This window comes from Pteropus medius, unplaced genomic scaffold (assembly GCF_902729225.1).
Source record: "Pteropus medius unplaced genomic scaffold, Ma_sr-lr_union100, whole genome shotgun sequence".
Classification (NCBI taxonomy): Eukaryota; Metazoa; Chordata; class Mammalia; order Chiroptera; family Pteropodidae; genus Pteropus; species Pteropus medius.
This window is the reverse complement of record NW_024340698.1, coordinates 8,193,838-8,216,842: the sequence shown is the minus strand read 5'-3', so window position 1 is coordinate 8,216,842 and position 23,005 is coordinate 8,193,838.

Here is a 23,005-nt window from a genome sequence, read left to right as displayed (position 1 = left end):
CTCGATCCCGCCCCAAGACATCCTGAATTGGTGGGTTTGGCAAGATTGGGCCAAGATTGTGCATTTGTAGCAAGCATGTGATTCTGATGCAGTGGATCTGAAGACCATACCTTCAGAAAAGTACCATGGAGCCACTCCCTTTGTTTTCTGAAGTCACCTAAGTTATCTTTGAGAAAAGAAACCTAAAAGGCATGGGGTCTGTTCTTAAAATGAAATGGAACTGTTTTAGTTTTCCAGTCATTAAACACAGGAATTGTATTCGTTTCTCTGGTGAGTGGTTCCAAGGAGCCATATTTTCACTTGCCTGAGCATTGTTTAGCTCAAGACCCATATGAAATGTAATCTGAATATAACCACTTGTTCTTTTTGCGATTCCATTGGTCCCATTAAGGCAATCAACTCGCATATTTTTGATCCAATGAGCATTATCACAAACACAATTGTTTCCTTTTCACCCAGCAGCCTTGTGAAGAAGTACGTGAGTACAGTATTCTCATTTTGAAAGAGAGATTGAGGCAGAAATGAACCCTAAGGCAGGACTATATGAGATTGAGAAAAACCAAAGCCCTGATTTGATTTGTGTTAAAAGCACTTTAACATCTCTGACCTAATTTTTTTCTTACTAATTTTCTTATGAAACAAGGTGGGGGCAGGTATCATTGTCTTTAGATCTGACCTTACCTATAGTAGGAGCAGACAAACAGCTATTGATGGGCTCTTTAGGCACTACTACCAATAGACTTCCTCTATCTTTGATGCCTCAAGTTTCAACATGAGAAGTCAGTCATTTCTTTGGGCTAAGTTTTGTCCTCCACATGTGTCTTTTCATGTGCAGATACTCTAGCAATTGGTTACATGGTATTGGATATTTTTCACAGCTGGTCTCACTTGCTAGGGAACAAACAGGCAGGAAGAGAGCATTGAGAACCAAGTAAAAGGGGAGCATTAACCAAAGGGGTAAGAACTCCAAAAGTAGTGATTATAGAAAAAAGATGTTTTATATCAGCTTCACCTATTTCCCATGTCACCTGGAGCAGGCTCTGGTCCCCACGTGCAGATAAGGTGGTTCAGGGTCTTGCAATATTTCTTAGAGCTGTGTTCAGGGACACATTTTTCATTAATAGAAAAATATCAAGATTTGAGGGAAATAAACATCCTTAGAAATAAGATATTATCTATCTGCTATCTTATTAAAATGTTAATCTTTGGGAAATCTCAAGTCTTTCAATACTAAATCAGTCTGGGTGTCATTGAATTATACCCTTAACATAGGGAAGAGGCCCTCTTATTTTCCTCTGTGTAAAAGGAAAGCTATTCTCTTTAACTCCCCCTAGCCCTCTATTAATTTGAAGATTCATATTTGCTTTCAAGACTCTCTTCTTATCACATTCTTTGAAAAAAAAAAGAGGATGGTCTGCATCTGATTTTAGTAATTTCAGATGGAGGGTAGATCAAGCAGAAAAATTTGGATTCAGAGTCCAGAGCTCAAGTAAATTTTCCACCTCTAGAGTCTGGAAAAGTCTAAATATAGGTCTCTCACTGTGGAATCTGCTTTATGAGGGATGTTCTTATGCTAATTCAAAGCAAACTACTGGGCAATGTGTGTTCTTCACAGTAGTCAAGGTAAAAACCCAAGGGACAACAGTTCCATGTAGGGTAACTGGGAGGTCAAGGTCAGAAAAGAATAGTCTTTATAGATGAAAGGGTGTACCAGGCAGGAAAATGCTTTACTGTGACCAAAAGAGATAAGATTACCAAGCTGTTCAAAAATAGGTGTGTAAGCAGTCACATTAACTGCCAGCAGCTAAACTAGAGGCATACATGACCGAAACACAGCCTGTAAGAAGTTGGGTCATAAAGGGAGAAACAAGAAGCCCCTGACTTAAGACTAATCCAAAGGACAGCTGAAGACTTGTGTCTTATTCCTAGCTCTTTCATATGCTTACATATGCAACCTAGGCAATTCACTTATTTATAGAATGATGGAGTTAAGCTAGATCAGTTGTTCTAAACTATAACATTGCACTTGTATATTGCACTGCTCTCCTATCATTTGTCACTTGTAGTATGGAAATGGTCATGACCTTGGCTATGCTTAAGGAAATATGTCCTGCACAGAAAAGTCATCTAATGGGCAGGTGTCAGAAGAAAGGCGTAAAATTTACTGATATAGAGCACTGCTCTCAAAATGTAATATGTTTGTAAATCACCTGTGGATCTTGTTAAAAGGCAAATCCAGATTCAGTAGGTCTAGGGTAGAGCCTGAGCTATTGCATTTCCAAAAATCTCTCAGGTGATGTTGATGCTACTGGTCCATGGGCCTTACTATGAGTATCAAGTGTATTGAGGATCATAACAGCACTGAAATTCTATGATTCTTATGTGTTATTACTCACTATCTTCCTAACCCTCTGTTTCCCCACTCTAGGTCATGATTGGTCCAAGATATCAGGCTTTGATGAGTTTTCCTGTGGGGCAAACCAAGTAGATATAAAAGAGAACTAGGAAGACCATTCATTGCCCCAGTCTGACCTCGTATGCCAAGTCCAGTTACCTGTGTTCTATATATTACATGTGTGTTAGTAGTCCTGACTCTGGGTTCTATGATACTACTAGCTCTTGGCTTTGGTAGAACTCCTTGCCATATCAAATCAGTGGACTGAGTTGGCAGTGACATCCTTGCTAAGATTCCATGGCATCATGGAATTACGTAGTCCATTTTCATCAGAGAGACAGATCCTTAAAGGCAGAGAAAGAAACACTATTGGGGAGAAAGGACAGCTAATCCATGTGAGAAATTTTTCCAAGACTTATGTCATTAAAATATTCTTCTCACTTTACCTTTATGATTTCACGAATATCCACTTCTCTCTTAGATAGCGAGCCCTCCTTATTTAGCACTATATACCCAAGGTTCACCATAGCACATAGAACAGAGCAGGTATTCTTTGTTGAAGTAATCTTTGTTGAATGTATGAATGAATGAATCAATCAAGCAAGCAAGCAACTGGAGCTACAGTGTACTTAAAAGAAACTTGGGAAAGTCTACAGGAGGAGCAACAGAAAGAGCAGGAGGTGAAAGCAGGGAAGCATGAACTCATTCGGGCATAATTGTCTTAAGTGTCCCTGCCCTTGTGCTGCCCTTTGTTGTTCTGTAATACACAACAGGATGCACCTGCCCAGACATGGGAACTCTAGCTGAGTAGAAAGGAAAGCTAATACAAAGCCCCTGTTAATTAAAAAGCTTTTGCATTTGGAACTGTCTTCTAACACAAAGTGCCCTGCCTCCTGATGGGTTTGATATTTACGTGTGTTGAGAATATACAATGAATAGTCTGTAGGATTGTCTCCTAATCCTGAACCCAGCAAAGGAAATAAGATCTATCCAAAGTCACTACTGGTCTGTTATTCATCATGTCAAAACCAAAAATTAAACTGATGAACAGCCAGATGGCCAAGTAAATCAAGTATGCTTTTCTATGGATTTATTAATGAAAATAATGTTTAAGATTTTCTGCCTTAATTTCTTCAGGTTTCTCACTCCTTGGTCCTACTTATCTAGAAAATTCAAACAATTTGCACCAAGCTTTGCAAGTCTAGGGGGATTTCTATTTGAAAGAGAATATTAATTAAAATAATGGAATGGATCAAAGAGAAGATGAGTGAGGAGAAAGTGGAGGTGTTAAAGAAATTCTCATGGATCTCACTTACGAGTCATGTAGGTAGGCCACCTTACACTGCCATGCCTGTTAACTAGAAACCCTCTACCTCACTAAGAAGATTTGCCATCAGGAGATAAAAAAACAACTTGTCACAGCCAACTCAAAATCAATTTATTGAATAGTTGCATTTCCGAATTAGCCTAAGAATATTTCTCCTATTGAAATATTGGGACAGGCAAGAGTTGGTATCTATTTGGCTTAAAGGAAGACTCTTCTGTGGCCTCCTGAATGTAGTAAATGACTTGGCTGTCAAATTGGACAGACTAAAGTGCAAAAAGACCAGAGAAGCTGGAAAGTGTTTTGTGAGTCTTCAACTGAGAGATCATTGTGCTCCCCTGTGACCAAAGACTGAACTGCAGCCACTGGGGAGTTGACCTAAAGCAGAGGTTCTTCCTGCTAAAACTGCACCATAATATAGTGTGGTCTGCTTTATTTTACATGGCAGAGGAGAAAGGGAAGGATATTTCGAAGAGTTTTAGAGGAAAATCTAAATTCTCCTTCCAGCATTACTAAGTTTTCCTTTGAAAATTAGCAACTCTTTAGTAAAATCCTTGATAGAGCTCCACTAGAGTTTATGTGTGACAAAGAGTAGCTACTAATGGCCCTTAATGGTGATTGCTCAAAAACCATAAAATGATATCAGCCTCATACCCAGTAAACTCATCTCTGAAAATTTCTCCAGAAGTGGATTGCTCAGAATATTACTTATTTAATGAAAAGTAATGGCTTTCTCACTGCAGCAAGATGAGAGATGCTAAGTGGCCTCTTCACATGTATGTTCCTTTTACTGCTGGCCTTTGTCAGATCATACACACTTGAGATACTAAACAAAAAACTCATCCCTACCTGGTAACAACCACTACAAAACACAACCAGAAATTGTTTTCAGTCTATTTTCCAATTGCTTCATGGTGATTTCAATCAATCTTCAACCTCTTTGTGGTTCTAAAGTTTGGAGACCACTGATCTAATGGAAATGGACCAGAAAGTAAGGAAGTCTGTTTTTTTCCTCTGAATCAAATCTCCACTAAGAAGCAGGATGATATCAATGATGACATCTGTACCCTCATCTAGAAAGTGAGAGGTTTGGACTCAAGGGCCTTAAAAGCCAGTCATTGCAAATCAGGTTTTCAATGTTCCTGAGCTTCTATTCAGTTTGTAAATGGAAAAGTGATCTTACTGAGGCACACACTTGAAACATGTAATTGATCATTTGGGTGAAAGCAAAAAAAAAAAAAACACTTTGCAAGCTTGCTGGCTGCTGCATTTATTCAGCATGTTAGTGTGTGGGATTAGCACCCTAGCACTCTTATTGCCCAAAAAAAAGTAAGAGCCGTTATCTCTCCACTATCTTATTGGATTATTCATGTTTTCATAACATAACTTTCACCATTTTGTGGTGTGGGGAGTCTCCTTGCCAAGATTATTTAATTCATGTTATAAACAATGACATGGACTAGAACTAGTCCTTCCTAGAATTGTGTCTTATCTTCCTAACCCAGTGATGATGACAACAACAAGACTAGGTTTTAATGACTTCTGCTATGTGTCATATACTGTGCTAATGCTTTATACCTATTATCTAACACTAACACAATCTTTAAAGAATAGGTATAATTAACTCTCACACAACAGATGAGAAAAACGGGCTCTGAGAAGGTAGAAACATAAACAAGGTAATATAGCTTCTGTGTGGTCAAACTAGGACTTAAACCCAGGTTGTTTGACTCCAAAATCCATGCTGTTTCTACTACATTATACTGCTTATTATTAATCCATGATGCTCACAAGTCTAGCCCAGAGCTTGGGAACTATTCTGCCACAATTCAAGTATAATTGAACTATAGAGTTGTTTTTAAAACCAAGTATTACAACTAAACAGTTTTCATATTATACATATAATTATACATATAAATATGTACCCATATTTGGATTTATGAAGAAATTATATGTCTTTTTTTGAAAGTCATTGTCAAAATGACTATTCCTGTCTTGGGAGCTAATTTATGGGATCATGTTTTTCTCAAAGATAGGTAATCATGCTCTCCTACATCTTAACTCAGCAAAATGAACCTTTCTCTTTATTATTCTAACAAATGGTTGCTGTGGCATTATTATCTTTGTTAGCTTTTCTTCATTGTGTCATTAAGTTTCCATAAATATTACTATTAATGTAATTTTAAAATACAATAAAACAAATAGATAATCCATACAAGAGAAACTATATAAAGCAAACAAGTTGGGAATTAATGTAATAAATAAGGAAATGTAGATTGAAACCAAAAACAAAATGAGGTGCCTCTTATCGGTTTGGGAAACTCCTACATATTTTGTAGGAACCAACTTCCATGATAAGTCTGCTGATGTTCTAGAAAGACAGAGGAAAACTAATCTATCCTTTATTTTCATTTCTATGGAAATGTACACAGGTCTCGGCTATACCACTTACCACATTTTCTTCTCCTTATCTACCCCACTAGATTGTGAATTCCTCCTAGGAAGTTCCCATATTTTATGCATCTCAGTGTCCACAGTACCTGGCACATTACCTAACTCACTGTGAGTTCAATAAACATATGTTGAATATATACACCTTTTATATACATTATTCAACTAACAAAAAACAAAGAAAAATAATTTTTAGATTGGCGTCAATAGAAACAAGCATACCTATCAGCTACTAGCATTATTATACATTGGTATACTATTTTTAGGGCCCAATCTGTATCAAAGCCATAGAATGTTATTAACCTTATACCCAGTAAACTCACCTCTGGAAATTTCTCCAGAAGGCAATAAATCAAAAGAAGATCATGGATATATGCACAAACACATTCATAACAGTATAATGGGAAGAATATTGAAATGGCTTAAAAGTTCAACAATAGGGAAATAATTAAGAAAATTTTAATATATCAGTTTGTAAATAATAGACAGCCAGTAAAATGAAAGACAAGAACATGTGTAACAGCAGGAAGGAGTATTTATGAGATACTGGAAGGCTTCAAAAGGAGAACTCAGCATTGTATATTTACCATGATGATAACTAAGTTATATAAGTATATAAATAAAACTTGGAAGGGAATTAGGGAACATGAAAATAGTTTCCATTTTGATATTTTCAACTAAATGAAAATATTTAGTTAGTAGAGGTTGAAAATATTTTCTTTTAAAATGTTCTTTAATATTATTGTAACATTATTTTAACAAAATTTTGAAAGCTAAATTATAAGCAGACCCGATCTGAAAAACAGAGATTCATTTGCAAGTCAGATGTCTGGTACACCAAAATAATATACATAGTGTTTGTGGAGAGTCTCACCTAATTTCAAAATATCCTACTGGAGTTAACCAAAATATTCAAATACTGAGTTTCCAATTGGAAAAAATATATCTAAAACTATATTATTGCAATAAGATAAGAAAAAGGGACTTTTTTTTTTTACTTCTTTTGAATGCTAGTGGTACCTAAGGAAAAGCAAGTTTAATTAGAGAGAGATGAGAAAAATAGGCAAGTACTTTTGTTAAGATTCTGAAGGAGTCTTTGGACATTTTCAAGGACTTAAGCAGTTTAAGGCACTGAATCTTTGTATAATTTTACATTACAATTTATGAATTTCTCCTTGATTCAAGTGCATCACTATCATTACTCTTATGCATTTCAGACATGATCAGGGTAATTTTTTTTTCTTTTTGGCATAAAACTGAGATGAGTATAGAGAGAGAGAAAAAAGAAACTTTTCTGAGGTAAACTCAGAGATGAGAAAGAAATAAGTAAAGGTGGTTGAAGCAGATGCACCGAAATAGTTAAGAAAGACTGAAATGAAATTGTATAAAGACAAGGTCAAGTTTATTTTGAAGATGAAGCAGAATAAGTATCTTGACTGATGTTCTTACCTTAAAAAACCTAACTAAAAATGTTGGATGAAATATTCTAAACATTTTATGTATCAAACTGCTAAAAAGAAAAAAAAAGTGTAGTTACCAGGCCAAAATGTAAGCAAAGGCTGGAACAGAGCTGAGTGGTAATATATTTCTGAACTAAGGGCATTTATTGAACAGGGAGAATCTCAATTTGAATTTTCATGGCCTCCCTAGGTGTGCATGACAGAAGTTTAATCTCATAGCCATACAAGGTGGGGAGTCTAATACTGATTATATAATTATAATGCCTTATGGGGTCAAAAGAATAGAATAGGACTAAACAAATATAGCAAATATCTACCTATATCAGGAGAAGAATAATTGGAGTTAGTACTATAAGGTCTAATAATTGTCCAGGATAATAAGAATATGATTAAAATATTTTGATATATTAAGCATGCATGTTGTCATCTCAAAGATAACCATTAAAAGCATAGAAACAGAGTCTACAACTGTCAAATTAGTAGAGGAGAATATGGAATGATAAAGTATATTAAATCCACCTAAAAATAGGCAGTTACAAATAGTAACAGAAGAGCTGAGATGGTTTGAAAGCACAAAATATTATGGTAGATATAAATCCAAATAGATTATTATATCAAATGTAAGTGAATTTACAGCTCTAGGTAATAAGAGAGACGTTTTGACTAGATTAGTAAAATAATCAACTAATGATCGTGTTTATAAGAGACACATCAGAAAGATAAAGACACAGAAAGTTTGAAAGTAAAATATGGAAAGAAGATATTTCATGAACATGCATAGGAAAAGAAATGCAGTGTAGCTGGATTAATATCTGTTAAAATAGATTTTGAGGCCAAAAAAAAAGAATTTTTAAAAATGAAGGGGTTCACTTTGTAATGAAAAATTCAAAAGAATGATACAAAAATTCTAAATTTGTATTTCCTAGTGTTATAGCCTCAAAAATATAAAGGCTTATAAAATACATAAAAACCCATGGCAGTGGGAGATTTTAAGCACACCTCTTTCAGTAATCCATAGAACAAGCAGGAAAATAAAAAAAGAACATAAAAGATCTGAATAATACATATAATAAATTGTCATTAATTTTTGTCAAATGCATCACACAAGCAGAGATCTTAGCATCCTCAAACTGCAAAATACACTTTTTCCAAGCATACAGAGAACATTTTTATAAAATTAAAGCTTCAACAATGTTTTAATCTTCAAAAAACATCATTTTATCTTATAGCAATGCAGTAAAGCTCAAAATCAATAACCAAAAGGTAAGTGGAAAATATATTTGTAAATTAAGAAACATTTTAAATGGGTGACATGTAAATTATTACACAAATTAGAAATTAATATGAACTGAAGGATAATGAAAACCACACTAGCTGACCTCTACGAACTCACAAAATTGGCAAGAAGTAAGTAGTCCAAAAATACCAAACACTGGTTAGTCTGTGTGGGAACTCTTCTTACACTGTTGATTAAAATTTACAACAACATAAAAAAAAATAGTTACCTACATGAATACATGCATACTTTATGATCCAGTGATTCGACTTGTAGGTATATCACCCTAGAGACCTTTGCATGTATGTCCCAGGAGATGTGCACAGTAAAGTTCACAGTACTATTGTTTGTAGTAGCTCAAAACTTAAGGCAGCCCAAATGTTGATAATAATAGCATAGATAATAATGCTGATGATAATAATAATAATGTGGATGAGTAAACTGTGGAATATTTTTTAAATGTAATGCTGCACAGAAAAAGTGAATGAACTACTGGCACATGCAGCGACATGGATTAATTTCACAAATTAAAGAGTGAACTATGTCATTTATAAAAGCATGCTAAATAATCTCATTTATATAAAGTTTTTTTAAAAACAGGCAAACTAAACTTTAGAGATGCATTCCTAGGTGGTACTATTGGAAAGATAAACAAGGAATCATTAACACAAAGTCATCATTGTGGTTTCCTCTGTGAGGAAGGATGAGAAAGAGGAATATTAGAAGAAGAAAGAAGAAGCAAAGTGAGCTTCCAAGATGTTGGCACTGTTCTATTTTTAACTGAGGTGAAAGTTGCACAGGTCTTCTCTTTAATATTATTATTTAAAATATACCTGTTTTACACGCACTTCTGCTTGTGTGATGCATTTGACAAAAATTAAATCTAAATGAGCATATTAATATTTAAAAACAGGAGAGAGATCACTTCCTCTTTAACTTCCTTTTTCACTCATTCGTCAAGGATTCACTAAACAAATATTGAGTCCCTACTATGTGTCAGGTGTTATTCTAGAGAAGACACCAGAGATAAAGCAAGAAGGATGATAAAATCTGTCTCAAACTTTTTGTGTTACAAATAAAAAAAATCTAACTTGAACTGGCTCATGTACCTGAAATTTCTAGAGGCTGATTTAGCTTCAAATGCGGTTTGATCTAGCAACTCAATAATGTCACCAGGGCTCTTTCTGTCCTTGTCCAGTCCTCTGCATTGTTAGTTTTATTTTCAGGTTTCACATGATGCCCCCAGCAGTATCAAATATTCCCCTTCTGGACATAAATAGCTGTAGCAGCCGCAAGTCCTATGGAAGAGAGATCGTGTCCTGGTATTCACTGCAAATGTCCTGAAGTTTATCCTCATTGGACCAGCTTAAGCCTGGGTTATATTCTCAGCTCTGAAATAATCAGTAGACCTTCAGAGGGGGCGTAAAGTATACACCTGGTTTTGTAGTAGGCAAAGGGGTCAACAAATTAACTCCAAGCACATAGCTAAAAATCATATTTGGGATGTATTCCAAATTATGAATCAGGGGCCATTGCCAGGAAAAAGGAAAATGAAAGTTAGAAAGGCCACTAAAACCTTTCTCCACAGTCTCTGCTGTCATGGAGCATATATTCTTGGGAGGGGTGGGGAATAGGAGAATAAATAATTAAACAAATAAATACATAAATAAGATAGTTAGAAATAGTGATAATGCTATGACAATAACGTAATCTCCAAGAAAAACAAGGATTTTTATCTGTTTTACTTACTGCACTATCCCACCTGTCTAGTCAAGTGCCTAGCACACATAGGCCAGAAATAAATGTTTATTGAGTTGAACTGAATTGAATAATAATAGGGTAAAATGATAGTCATTGCTCTGTATCACACACAATCTGACTCCCAGCCATTTCTCCACGGGTTCCTTATCAGCCACATGACTCCTTTCTGCTGTTCTTCCCACCTGGGACCTCCTCCATTTTCTCTCCATTCATCCAGGTCCTATATGTCTTCCCAAACTTTGTTGGAATCCCATCTTCTCAGGAATCTTCCATGATATCTCTGCTCCTCTTTAATTTCTCTCCTTGCCTGCACCATGGCATTTATCAACAATGTTCATTTTAACTCTGAGTTTCATTACATTTGGTAATTCACCAAAATCCCTTCATAATGTTAACTAAAACTATTTTATCTTTACATGCTTTTAAATCTCAAAGAGAACATAAATTACTTATGGATAGGCATTGGTTCTTTTCCTAGCTTAGCCATTTATTAGCTATATGTGAACTTGGATAAATTATTTGACTGCTCTGAGAGTCAGTTTCCTGATCTATAATATGAGGGTAGTATCTCTCTCATAAGGTTGCTCTGAGTACTGAGAAAACGTATGCCAGTACCACATGGTAAGTATTTGATAAACAGCAGTGATGATGTCGATGATGGTGATGATGAAGAATTATTTCCTCCTTCTTTCTCCATCCCTCTCTTCATCATTTAGCCCCATTAGGAGTATATAATAAAGGCTAATAAAGACTTAATAAATAGCCCAAAGATTCCCACTCCTGGAAAGTTGTGGGCTTGGCCCTTCCTGTTTGTTTGTCACTGGTGTGGAGACTCAGATGCTAGCCCACTTTGACTTCAGTGTCAGCAGGAGGGAAGTCTTAAGCCCAATCAGCTAAGTTACCACACTGCTGAAGTGGAGAAGCCAGGATAGAAGAGAGCAGCAGGGGGCATTAACAACCAGTGCCCTGACACAGCCATCAGTTACAACCATGGCACTAATACTGAACTAAGAAGCACCTAACATCAGTGTGGGCTCAGTGGCTGAGGAGACATTTTCTATTTGACTCAAATGATGGTCTCTGTGTGCCTGGGTGCTGGCTGAGCTGCCAATGAGGGTAGAGGCAATGCTATTATACTAATTCTTGTGCACCCCATGGATCATAAATCAACAGATGCTTAATTTGCCATGGGAAGAATGGCATCAATTAAGGCAGTCACGATGCCATGAAGTAGTATTAACAGAAAAAATGAGGACTCTGACTCTGGGTAAAATCACTCTGGATTTTGAAAGGGAAAAGCTCTGCCTAAATAATTATTTATTTTTTGTGTTTGTAGCCCATGATTGCTCAGTTAGATGATTCATGGGCATAGTGTAAAGAGTAAAATTGAAAGACTTTCCTTTAATCTCAGTTCCTCTACCAGCTGCTTGTTGGAATTAGAGTACACCTGCTGTCTTCCCAGGTACAAACTTGCCTGCATGAGAATTTAGACCCAACCACATATACAAGTCCACTCCATCTAGCACTACTTCCCACCCCAAAACAAGATTTAAGGCTGGGGAAGGTCACTACTGAGCAAACAGGTCAAGTGAGAAAAGCCTGAGGTCCTGACCAAGACATATCACTGGCAGGAAAATAATTCTTGACTATGTTCCAGGAATGCTCATTATAATAGTTAAGAGCATAAGCTGTGAAATGAGATTGACCTGGTCTTAGATTTTGCCACTTATGTGGCTTTTAGCAACTTAAATTCTCTGGGGAAAAATATTGCACCTACCTTATAGTTTTATTATGAGAATCAAATAAGATAATGCATGCATGGCATTTGGCATAGTGCCTGGCACAAATTAAGTGTTCAATAAGTGTTAGATCTTATGATAATCATTGGCAGGGGCAGTGGCTTTGACCACAGAGCTGGATGTACTGATGCTGGATCAGCTTGTAGCTGTTCAATCAGGCCGGCCTTCGAGGAGAACTGGCTAGTTTCATAGACTATAAGTGAGCTAGGACACCTGCAATTTAAAAAAGAAAAATAATTTCTATAAATCCTTTGTTGTCGGTGTCCAAGAGGTAGATTTGGTTCATGCCAGACCTAGGAGTTCAGCTGGGCCAAACGGCTCTGACCAGGTAGATCAGCATCCAGAGTATTTCAGGGTTATTATGGGTCAGCATCTCTGTCTGTTGACTCAGTGGTACCTGCACTGAGATTACTCACATGTACAGTAGGCCTCTGACCACAGCCCTCATCTCTTCCCATGTTAATCAACGTGTTAGTCCATGTCCTACAAGAGGCAGATACCAAAGTGGGATTAAATGTGCAAGGATTTCATTAAAGGAAACATCTGTGAGAGAAAATGAGGCGGGCATCAGAGAAGCTGGGAATGGTCTGAGACTACAATGTAAGTCCGACCCCATGAAGCAAAGGAGAGAGGTCAAACTTGGCAGAGGATCTCAGAACATAGTAGCTAGGGCCCTTGGTCAGTTATGTTCTCTGTAGTTGGAAGTCTGCCATGCACATTATCATGGCTGCCATAATCAATGAGTGGAAAAATATCTAAAAGACAAGATAATCAAGTTTGCAGATGACAGTGAGATGAAATGCTCAAAATTTTTTCTTGCCAGGTTTTGAATTTATCCTTGTTCAAAGCCAAGCATATACACGAGCTCCCCACATGAACACACCATTGTCTTAGGGTGTCTCCCTCTATTCTTTCTCATTATAATCATTCGTGGTTGTAGAATCAGAATTACATTTGGACAGGTTTGAGAATATTGTGGAAGAATACTTGATGACATAAAAATATATTCAAGATATATTTTTAATTTAAGGAAAACAGGTTAATAAACCTGTATTTAAAGCATAATTTATATTTTGTTAAAAATATATAGAAAAATATAGAAAGAGTTAAACATAAAAATATTAAGAATAGTTATTTTTAATTGTTTTTCTTAACTTCTATTTGTGTGGATTCTGTTTTTCTACAGCGAATGTGTGTTATTTCCAAAACATTCCCATTGTTTTGGAGCTATATTCTCTTTCAAGTTCCCCAGCATTTATTTAAGTGTATCTTCCAAAGGCTGGGGTGTGCCTCAGACTGGCTTGGTGTCTCTGTAAAAGAATGAAATGACAAGATGATTAATCTCAAGACTCATCACCATTTTAACTGCCTTCTTAGTTTTTTGACTCTTTACTTGCTTCTGACCATTGAGAAGTACTGACACCCAGCCTAGGTCACGATGGCCTTCTAATGTCCAAACCCCTTACTTGAATTAACTTAAAGCTCTATGGGGTTATTCCCTATTGGGTTTATTAGCAGTAATAATATTTTTAATGTTTGCATCACATCCTTTGTTTCCTAAAAAACAATGACAATGGCTAACATTTATTGAGTGCTTCTATGTGCCAGGTATTGTGCAAAATATTTTTAATGTATTAACTGATTCATTCTCTCAATAATACTATGAGGTTGGTGCTATTATTATCTGCATTTTACAGAAGAGAAAATGAGACAACATTGGTGAGTGAAGTCGGCCAAGCTCACATAGTCAGTGAGCGGCAGGGCCAGGATGTTTGCCTGCCTTTGCCTAGCTTATCAATTGCTTGATGTTTCTAGGATCTGCCTCCAAAAGGTTACCCTTATCAATTGACACTGGCTCACACACAAGTGTGAAAGAGCTATCTGTACCGTTTCTTTAGGCAAGGCTTCACACAAATCATCTAGCTGTGACTTTGAACAAGTTGTTTAAAACCTCTGAATCTCAGTTTCCCCATATATAAAGAAGACTAATATACCTTTGCAGAGCTATTAAGGAGATAAAATAGAATAAGTTATGGGGGACACCTATTGCCAATTCCCAGTGCAGGGAAAGCACTCATTGAAGAGAAAGGAAAAAAAAAAAGAACTGAGAACATTCACCATCAGTTAATGGAAAAAGGGACTCAAATATGAGCACTTTCAAACATTCACCTTTTTACATACCGAAAAGGAGGAAGACTGTACAGAATGAATTTTCAGAGCAGTGGACTCCAGGGTTTTGACACTTGAGAATTTAGACAGTGAAGGAAGCACATGACAATACCTTGATAGGAAATGTCCTGTCACTCACGTCAGCCCAGGATGCTATGGAAACACAAAGGAGCTTCCATAAAGGAGACTAGGAGAAAGGGCCTAGGAAAATTCCCTGGAAGAGGTGATGTATACACTGAATTGTGAAAGATGGATAGAATTGACCAAGAAAGGGGGTTAGGGAATGCTATATAGAGGGAATAGCATGCACGAACACCCAGAAACAAAAATGACATCATCATCATCATTATCATCATCATCATCATCATCATCATCATCACCATCACCTATCTTTTGAGTGCCTGCTATGTTATGGGCACTACAGTAGGTGCTTTTTATATGTTATTTCAAATCCTTACATAACCCTATAAAGTAGACATTATCATGCACATTTTACAGACGGGCAAATTAGGACTTTATAGGTTCAATAGAGCCAGGTAAGTGGAAAAGTTGGAACTGGAGAGTCAAGGCATGCTGATTCCAAAGCCCAGGATCCTTCTGAACTGAGGCCCTCCTTGAGATGTGTCTGGAGAGTGACAGAAACTAGGCTAGAGGAATAAGCAGGGCCCAAATCTCATAAGGCTTTGAAGGCCATGTTCAGGCATTTAGAATTCACTCTAAATTCTAAATTTAGAGGGAATGGGGAGATTTGGAGGCATTTATGGTGGGAGAGTGACATGATCAGTTCCATATTATAGAAATATTTATTTGGCAGAAGTATGAGGATTGAATTAGAAGATCAAGATTGGAAGTAGGGAGGACATTTGAGAAGCCATTGAGGCAGCTCAGTGATGCTGCCTGAGAACAGGGGCATTGACATATCTGCTGATTTGGTGAAATAACTTATAAGAAAAGTTTCAGAAGTCTGTCACTTATCTCCAGAATCTTCACAAAGTCTCTGCTGCTTCCTTCCTTTCACTTCCCTGCCCCTATTCCTCAGTATGATTCTAGATTCCACAAACAGGGAGCTGTCTAAGAAGGAAATCATAAAGCAGCAGAAAGCTATTACTCATTCGTTCTTGGAAGCATGCCCCAGCAAAACTGTGGCAGTAAGGAAAAGTCTGTTGAGATATTGAGAATAGAATAGAAGAAGTGGTAGCAGCAAGCAGCAATTCAGCAAATGCCACCAATGAAGTCATGTGGCCTTTCTAGCCAGGAGATCAGGAATACCTCTCAGCCCCAGATATCTCACTCAGATCCTTGCCAAATAATGAGGAAGCTTTGGATAACAGAGTAGTCCACTTCACTTTAATAGGAGGGATATACATTTTAGTTGGTTACGTCAGCACTTTGATTCCACAGTAACTACTTGAATGCACTAAATGATGTAAGCTACAGTGAAAATAGGGGAAGCTCACTTACATGGACATTAGTACCAACTCCAATATTAACTTGCTGTGTGATCTCAAGCTTGTGGGTCATTTCCCTTCTCTAGGCCTTGATATATTTTTCCCTGAAAGTAAGGCAGCACGATATTGATATTAAGAATATGGACTCTGTTGCCTGAATGCTTGGGTTCAAATACCACACCACCACTTACTAACTGTGTGACCCTAAGCTAGTTATTTGATCTCTTTATGTCTAAGTTTCCCCATCAGTAAAATGAGGATACTGATTACAAAGTTGTTATAAAGATTAAATTATTTAATATTTGTAAAGAACTTTGTACTTGGTAAGTGTGACATTAATGTTTACTATGGTTATTATTATCTATTCAATGAGGCAGGTGAACCAGATGTTCTCAAACATTTCTAGAGTCCTCTTTACCTCTAACCTAAGCCTCTCCCTGACCCTGGCCAGATCCTCACAATAGGCCATCCATATCTTCTTAACTATGGCCTCTAGCTCTATGCCAGCACTTAAAATGTCTCCTTTCTTATAGCCCACCCATATTCTGCTCATCTGTTAAATGCTCACTCTAATCACCTCCTATGCAGAAACTTCTGCACATACCTCCACCACCCTAAAATTTTCTTATAGCTGTATTATTTGTGGTATACACTCTAACACCTCTTTAATTTTGTCATGAATGCAATTCTTGCATTCATGTGTGGGAAGGTAGTTGAAAAAAAATGACATTAAAGTAAAATACTTTTAATACACACACACCCACAGACAAACCCACACCCACCCACCCACACACACACGCACACACTTACAATCACAGCAGGCAACATGGGCTGCCTATGTGCACAGAATTTGTACTGAGCGATTTTAATTAGTACCGAACATTAAAAATAGTCTCTTATGACTTTCATCTTAAAGCATTTAAAAATCATCTATATTCTTCGAAGAACTAATGTATCATGTTTGGAAATTCTTGAAAGCCAGAGTTCCTGGAGATCAAAAAAAGACAAAGTTACCACTTACCTTTTAAGAAAGGATAAACATGAAAGGTAAAATAAATCCAATTTTTCTCACAGGACAACATTAAAAAATAATTCCATAATAAAAGTCAAAAAGGTAAGAATGGCACAGGGTACTGAGTAACAATTAATACTACATTATGAAGGGAAAAAAAGTCCTGCTGACTCAATGTACTTTTTGTTGATAACAGATGACAAGCCAATAGACTTGGGGTAGCAAACAACATAATATGTATTGACTTTAGAAAACCTTTTTATTCTGTTTCTAGCTTGAAAAATATGGTTCAGACCATATACAGTTGGCACTATAGGATGATATTGACAAACTCGTTTTCAATAGTTTAGTAAGAACCAAAAACAAGGAAGCATACTGTGTTGTGTTTCTCAAGGAAATGACCTGGAGTTGACACTACTTGATATTTTCATCAATACTTCATTAGATGGAAGACAAAATATGCCTAATAACTACAGGAAAATAAAGTAATGAATATTTTTAACCCAGAGATAAGAAATTACATGATAGATGGTAACTATTGTTAACCTCCACCTCTAACAGCAAAGAAAATAGATCTAGAAGAGTATATGATAGAAGGGCAGAGGAAGATGACAGACTAGTCTTTGACACATACTATCTTTTAGGATAAGACAAAAAGGAGGTCATAGAGAGTTAAGGTAGGAGAGAAACTAAATGATGGGGATCTCAGAGAAGTTATTTATAGATATACACATCAGGGGAGCTAGTGGAAAAGGGTGACAAGTCATTTACAAATATAACTGCAAGTCAGACTCTGATGGCGATGTGTGACTATGCCTTTTGGAAAAAAGTACTCTAGGCTACAAGTTACTAAATATGCATTAAGAATGTATTTAAGGCAACCACTCAGTAAAGAGGGTAAATTAATCAACTAAAATGGATACCATTCATCATGGGAATTATTCCTCTGAGAGTAAATAGTTAAAGAACTGAATGTAGATGGAGTCTTGATGGATGCTACCTTGGTGCAAGAATATATAGGATACTCAGAAATGAAGAACATTAAACAAAATGCAGTATGGGAAGGCAAATGTTTTTAACAAACAAAAAAATCATGATAAAAAGGCCCCAGGGGCTAATGAGAGAAATGTGAGGCAATTCTATGGGTCTAGGAATGGATTACATCATCATCAATCCCTGGGAAGAAAGAAGAGAAGGGAGCAAAATGCAGGATTGGTTGAAGTGATAATTCCCCAGAGCTCTGGGAAGTAAGTCAGAATGATTTTACAGAAGTCCAAATCTAGTCAGATCATGAAAGTCTAATGACAAGTCTAATGTGTGTGATTGTATATAGTTAATTTGGAAGCCCCTAAAATAAGAAAGGACACAAAAGGTAAAGAGGAAAAGTCTTTGATTAGTTAAGACAACAAAGGAGATTGAGTAAAGTAAAACATGATTTTCTAGCCAACTCTCATGTTCTTCATCTCAAGCCCTCATATGGTCCCTTGGAGAGCTACTGCAAAATGACAGCCAGGAAAAGCTTGTATTGAAAGAGAATTCTGTGGGCCTGAAAAGAACCAAATTAAGAGGTATTAGGAGCACACGGTTGTTAATCTCTACCTCATGTAGGTCTTAGCTTGTTACTGAGGATTATTTGGGCACCTGTGAAGCTTTGAGAAGAGAAATTATAACTTTTATAATCTTAGTATTGTCTTTTTAAATAAATTTATTTTTAAATTTTATAATATGTAAATACTTGCTCATTATTAAAAGTACAGAGAGAAGTATACAAAGCAAAATATGGTAGTGTTCCTTCACATCGTCAATCCAAATCTCCACCAGAGCTAGAGCTAATTAGTATTATCAGTTTGGAGTGTGTTCTCTCAGATTTTGTATATTTACACACACACACTCCTTAAATGCATAGAATAGAGATTGGCTCATGTCAGTACATATAGTTCTGACACATTCCTGTTAACAAATATCCCATGATATTTATATACCAGTTTGTTTAACCGCCGGCCTGATAGACAATTATATTGTTTTCCATCTTTTCTGGTGTAAAGAATACTGTGCTGGTATCTTTACACACACACATCTGGGCACATATCTGTGTATTTCCATAGAAGATGGTACATTCCTAAAAGTGGAATTTCTTGGCATACATATTAGAAGTTTCGATAGAAGTTGTCAAATTGCCATCTCGAATTGCTGTTACTCTCATGAGTATATGAGAGTACCTCTTTCCATCAACAACCCTGAATATTATCTCTTTTTCTCTTCTTTCTGAGAGGGAAAAAAATTATCTTTTTGTTTGGATCTGCATTTCTCCATTGCCAGTACCAAGGTACTATTCTGCATTAGCCAATGAGATTGAGCACTTTTCATATGTTAATTAGCCACTTAAATTTCTTCTGTAAACTGCTTGTCCAAAGACCTTAATTAGTATACTTGAAACTAATAAAATAAAAATTTAAAAAGACCTTTATTAATTTGGCTATCGATTAGTTTAACATGCCCAGTTTTTTGCACATTATATGTATTAACTTTTTGTCATATGTGGTATAGTTATTTTCTTCTAGACTGCACTTGCCTTAATCTTCTGTAACATCTTAAAACTATCTTTACATAGGTTTTCCATTAAGAAAACCAACAATTTTAGAAAATTACATCATTTAATTTTTATTTTTGATACAATAAAATTTACCCCATTTTATATTCTTTGTTATATGTATATAGACAATCTTTCAGACTAGTAGTACATAAATGAAAACCAAGCCAGGTTTTACCTGTGAAGTTGTGCATTCTTTTCTAAAGCACGTAAAGATAGTTTCCAACTACTTTGGAGCACTATCCTTTATGAAATTTTAGCCAGGCCCTACAGATCACATGCCTACCTTTAGGAATCATGCTGCTAACAGATACTATGAATCCATCTACCTCCATTAAGCCCCTAACAGATGAGACAGTAACACTTATTTGAATTGAGACTCTTGAGCCATCTTGGACCATGGTTATTTCATTATCCTGTACAGGATTTAAGTGGCGTAAAGTAAATGAACCTTATAATCCAGGACTCAAGAAAAAAGTTCATGGTTAGAGAGATAAGAACTCTGTTCCATTCCAACTCTCAGTCCATTGAACATGCCCAGTGGCAACTGAACCTATTGTATAAAAAATGCCAATTTATACCACAGTATATTAGCTTGCTGTATAACTGACAAAGCAAAGAACTCATAATTACCTGACAGATTTACAGATTGCATATCCAGTACCCGTCACCAAGATTACAGAAACAAATATGACTGTAAATAGGTTTTCTTCATTTCAAACACTGTGGATAATATTTTGGTTAAACATTCAAATTCCCTGGCTCCCTTCCACATTTGCTATCTTCCCAATGCTTAGGCCCCATATGGAAAAACAAGAAAGTTGAATATTTAGAGGGCCTGGATCCTCACAAACTCTGAAATATACAAGATGCACACAGTCACTACACCATCTTGTGGCTATGCTTGTAAACTGCACATTCCCTGCTAGTAGGCAAATTGCCAAGATCCTCTTTGCTGAAACCTTGCAAAGAGTCCATTACCATCTTGTCTTTTTTTTCTCTTTCCAGCCACCAAATTGGAAAGGACAGGCTATGCTAGCCTTCTCTCTGTCTCTGTCTGTCTGTCTCTCTCTCTTTGTGTATGTGTGTGTGTGTGTATGTGTGTGTGTGTGTGTGCATGTGTCCTATCAGAATGGTCTCAATGCCTCAACCAGCTCTAAAGACTCAATCAGGAATCCTTAAAGTCAGATAAAGGGAATTCCAGAATAAATTCTTCACAAAGGTACTGTTTCCTTCAATCACCAATATCACTTACCCTGAATAACAGGTCTATGTTTGATTTTTTAAAATAACCCCACTATAGCTCCTGAAGAATTATTAAGAGGCACAGGCAGCCAAACACATTTTGCTTCATCAGCAAAATGACTCAGGAAAGGACCTTCATTAAAAACAACAACAACAAATAAACAAAAATCAGCAAAATCACTACAGAAGAAAATCACCTTATTAGGCCAATAGAATAGCATCTCTATATGTATTGAGTACCTAAAATGTACTTCTCTCTCCTCTTTGCATGACCAGCTCCTTTTTACTTTTCACATTGCAGTTTACATGGCACCTCCCAGAGTAGCCTTCCTTGTTCATCCTAAATATTTCCTCTCTGTTACCCTTTATTACTACTGGGAGAGATAAACAGGCAACTAGAAGAGTGAGTGATATAAATGACCTCAGACAGCCTAACTCATTACCTTCCAAAAATATAATACCCCTATCAAGTTTTCTAAAGTGCATATAAATCAAAGAGGACAAGATCCTAAGAATTCACACAAAAGACTATTTACTGTGCTTAGATGAGTGCTGGGATGAGCATTAACACAGGGGTTGAGGGGAGCACAGAGGAGAGGTGGCTAAATCCAATTTGGAAGTCAGGGAAGACTTGCCAGAAGTAGTGACATCAAAGCAGCATCTAAAAGAGGATGATGATTAACTATACTAAGAGAGTGTATTTATGTGTTACTGGGTGAGACAGACATGCAAAGATAATACAGAAGGCAAGAGTGAAGCGGATAAAGAATATTATTTAAGGCAAAGAGAATAGCATGTGCAAAATGCCTAGAGGTGAAATGAGGAATCAAGGGTGGAACTCAAATAGGTCTTTTTGGCTGATGCATGAGTGTGAGGGGCAAGTGTTGAGAGAGAAGACAAGCAAGTCAGCAGGGGCCAGATCATGAAAGGCCTTGACTGCCAGTCTAAAGCATTTGGAATGACACTCAAAAATATTTACTGGGTGTGCTTTATTTACAAAGATATCATTTTGTTGGTTATATAACATCAGGGATTAAAATTAAATGCATGAAATAATGCTAAAATTTAATGATAATACTAAAGGTAATCATAACTTTTAGAACAAAAACTGGAACAAATGGACTGACAATGGAATTGAATAATGGAAACCATGATCATAATGAAAAATGCAAAAAAAATGTGGCTGATGTGTGCATTGCTTGTACTGTATTTAATACCCAGGACATTCTGAGTACAGATCTGCGTTCATCATGTGCATCTGCTAAATAGTAATTCCTAGTATTGTTGAGAATAAATAGACATTGTTTTCACCTATCAACAAAAGGTATCTGCCAACTTTAGACAGATGTTACTATGTTCAATAAAGTGTTCACTATGTGTAAAATGCAGCACTGGACCCCATGAAGGGAAAGTGAGAGAAAAATATAAAGCCAAAAAAAGAAAAGGAAAGGAAAAATAAATAAATCTATTTTCTGCAGGGATTTTAGGTGAAAATTTTCTTTTAGTGAATCCGATTACTGGGTAACTTATCAGAATACAATGAATGGGGCGGGGGTGTTAAACATTACCAAGAAAAACAGTGTAAGTGTTCCATAAAATTTACTGAATGAATAAAACATATTAGTCAAAAATAATCAATTCTTTCAGGGCTAGAAAAGTTTACGTATTAATCCAATCAATTGCAAATCACCAGAACTCTGTTCTAGAATACTTTGCATGTTTTAACTCATTTAATCATTACTACACATCTGTGGCATAAGTACTATTATAATTTCAGTTTTAGAAATGAAGAAAGTTGGGCTCAGAAAGATGAAGTCATTTACCCTAGGTCACATAGCTAATAAGGGTTTGAGCCAGAATTATGAACCCAGGGAGTTTGATTATTATAGTAGGAATCCTAGAAAAAGTTCTGCTTTAGGTCGAAGGCTAATAGTCAATTAAACAGAGAGAGTGTACAAGAAAAGTAGAAGTGCTGAAAATTTTTTATTATTAAAACATTAGGGTAGTTCTTTACATACCAGACCCAGAGATACCTGAAATGAGATCTCAGCTCTGCTACTAATTCTATGTGTAAC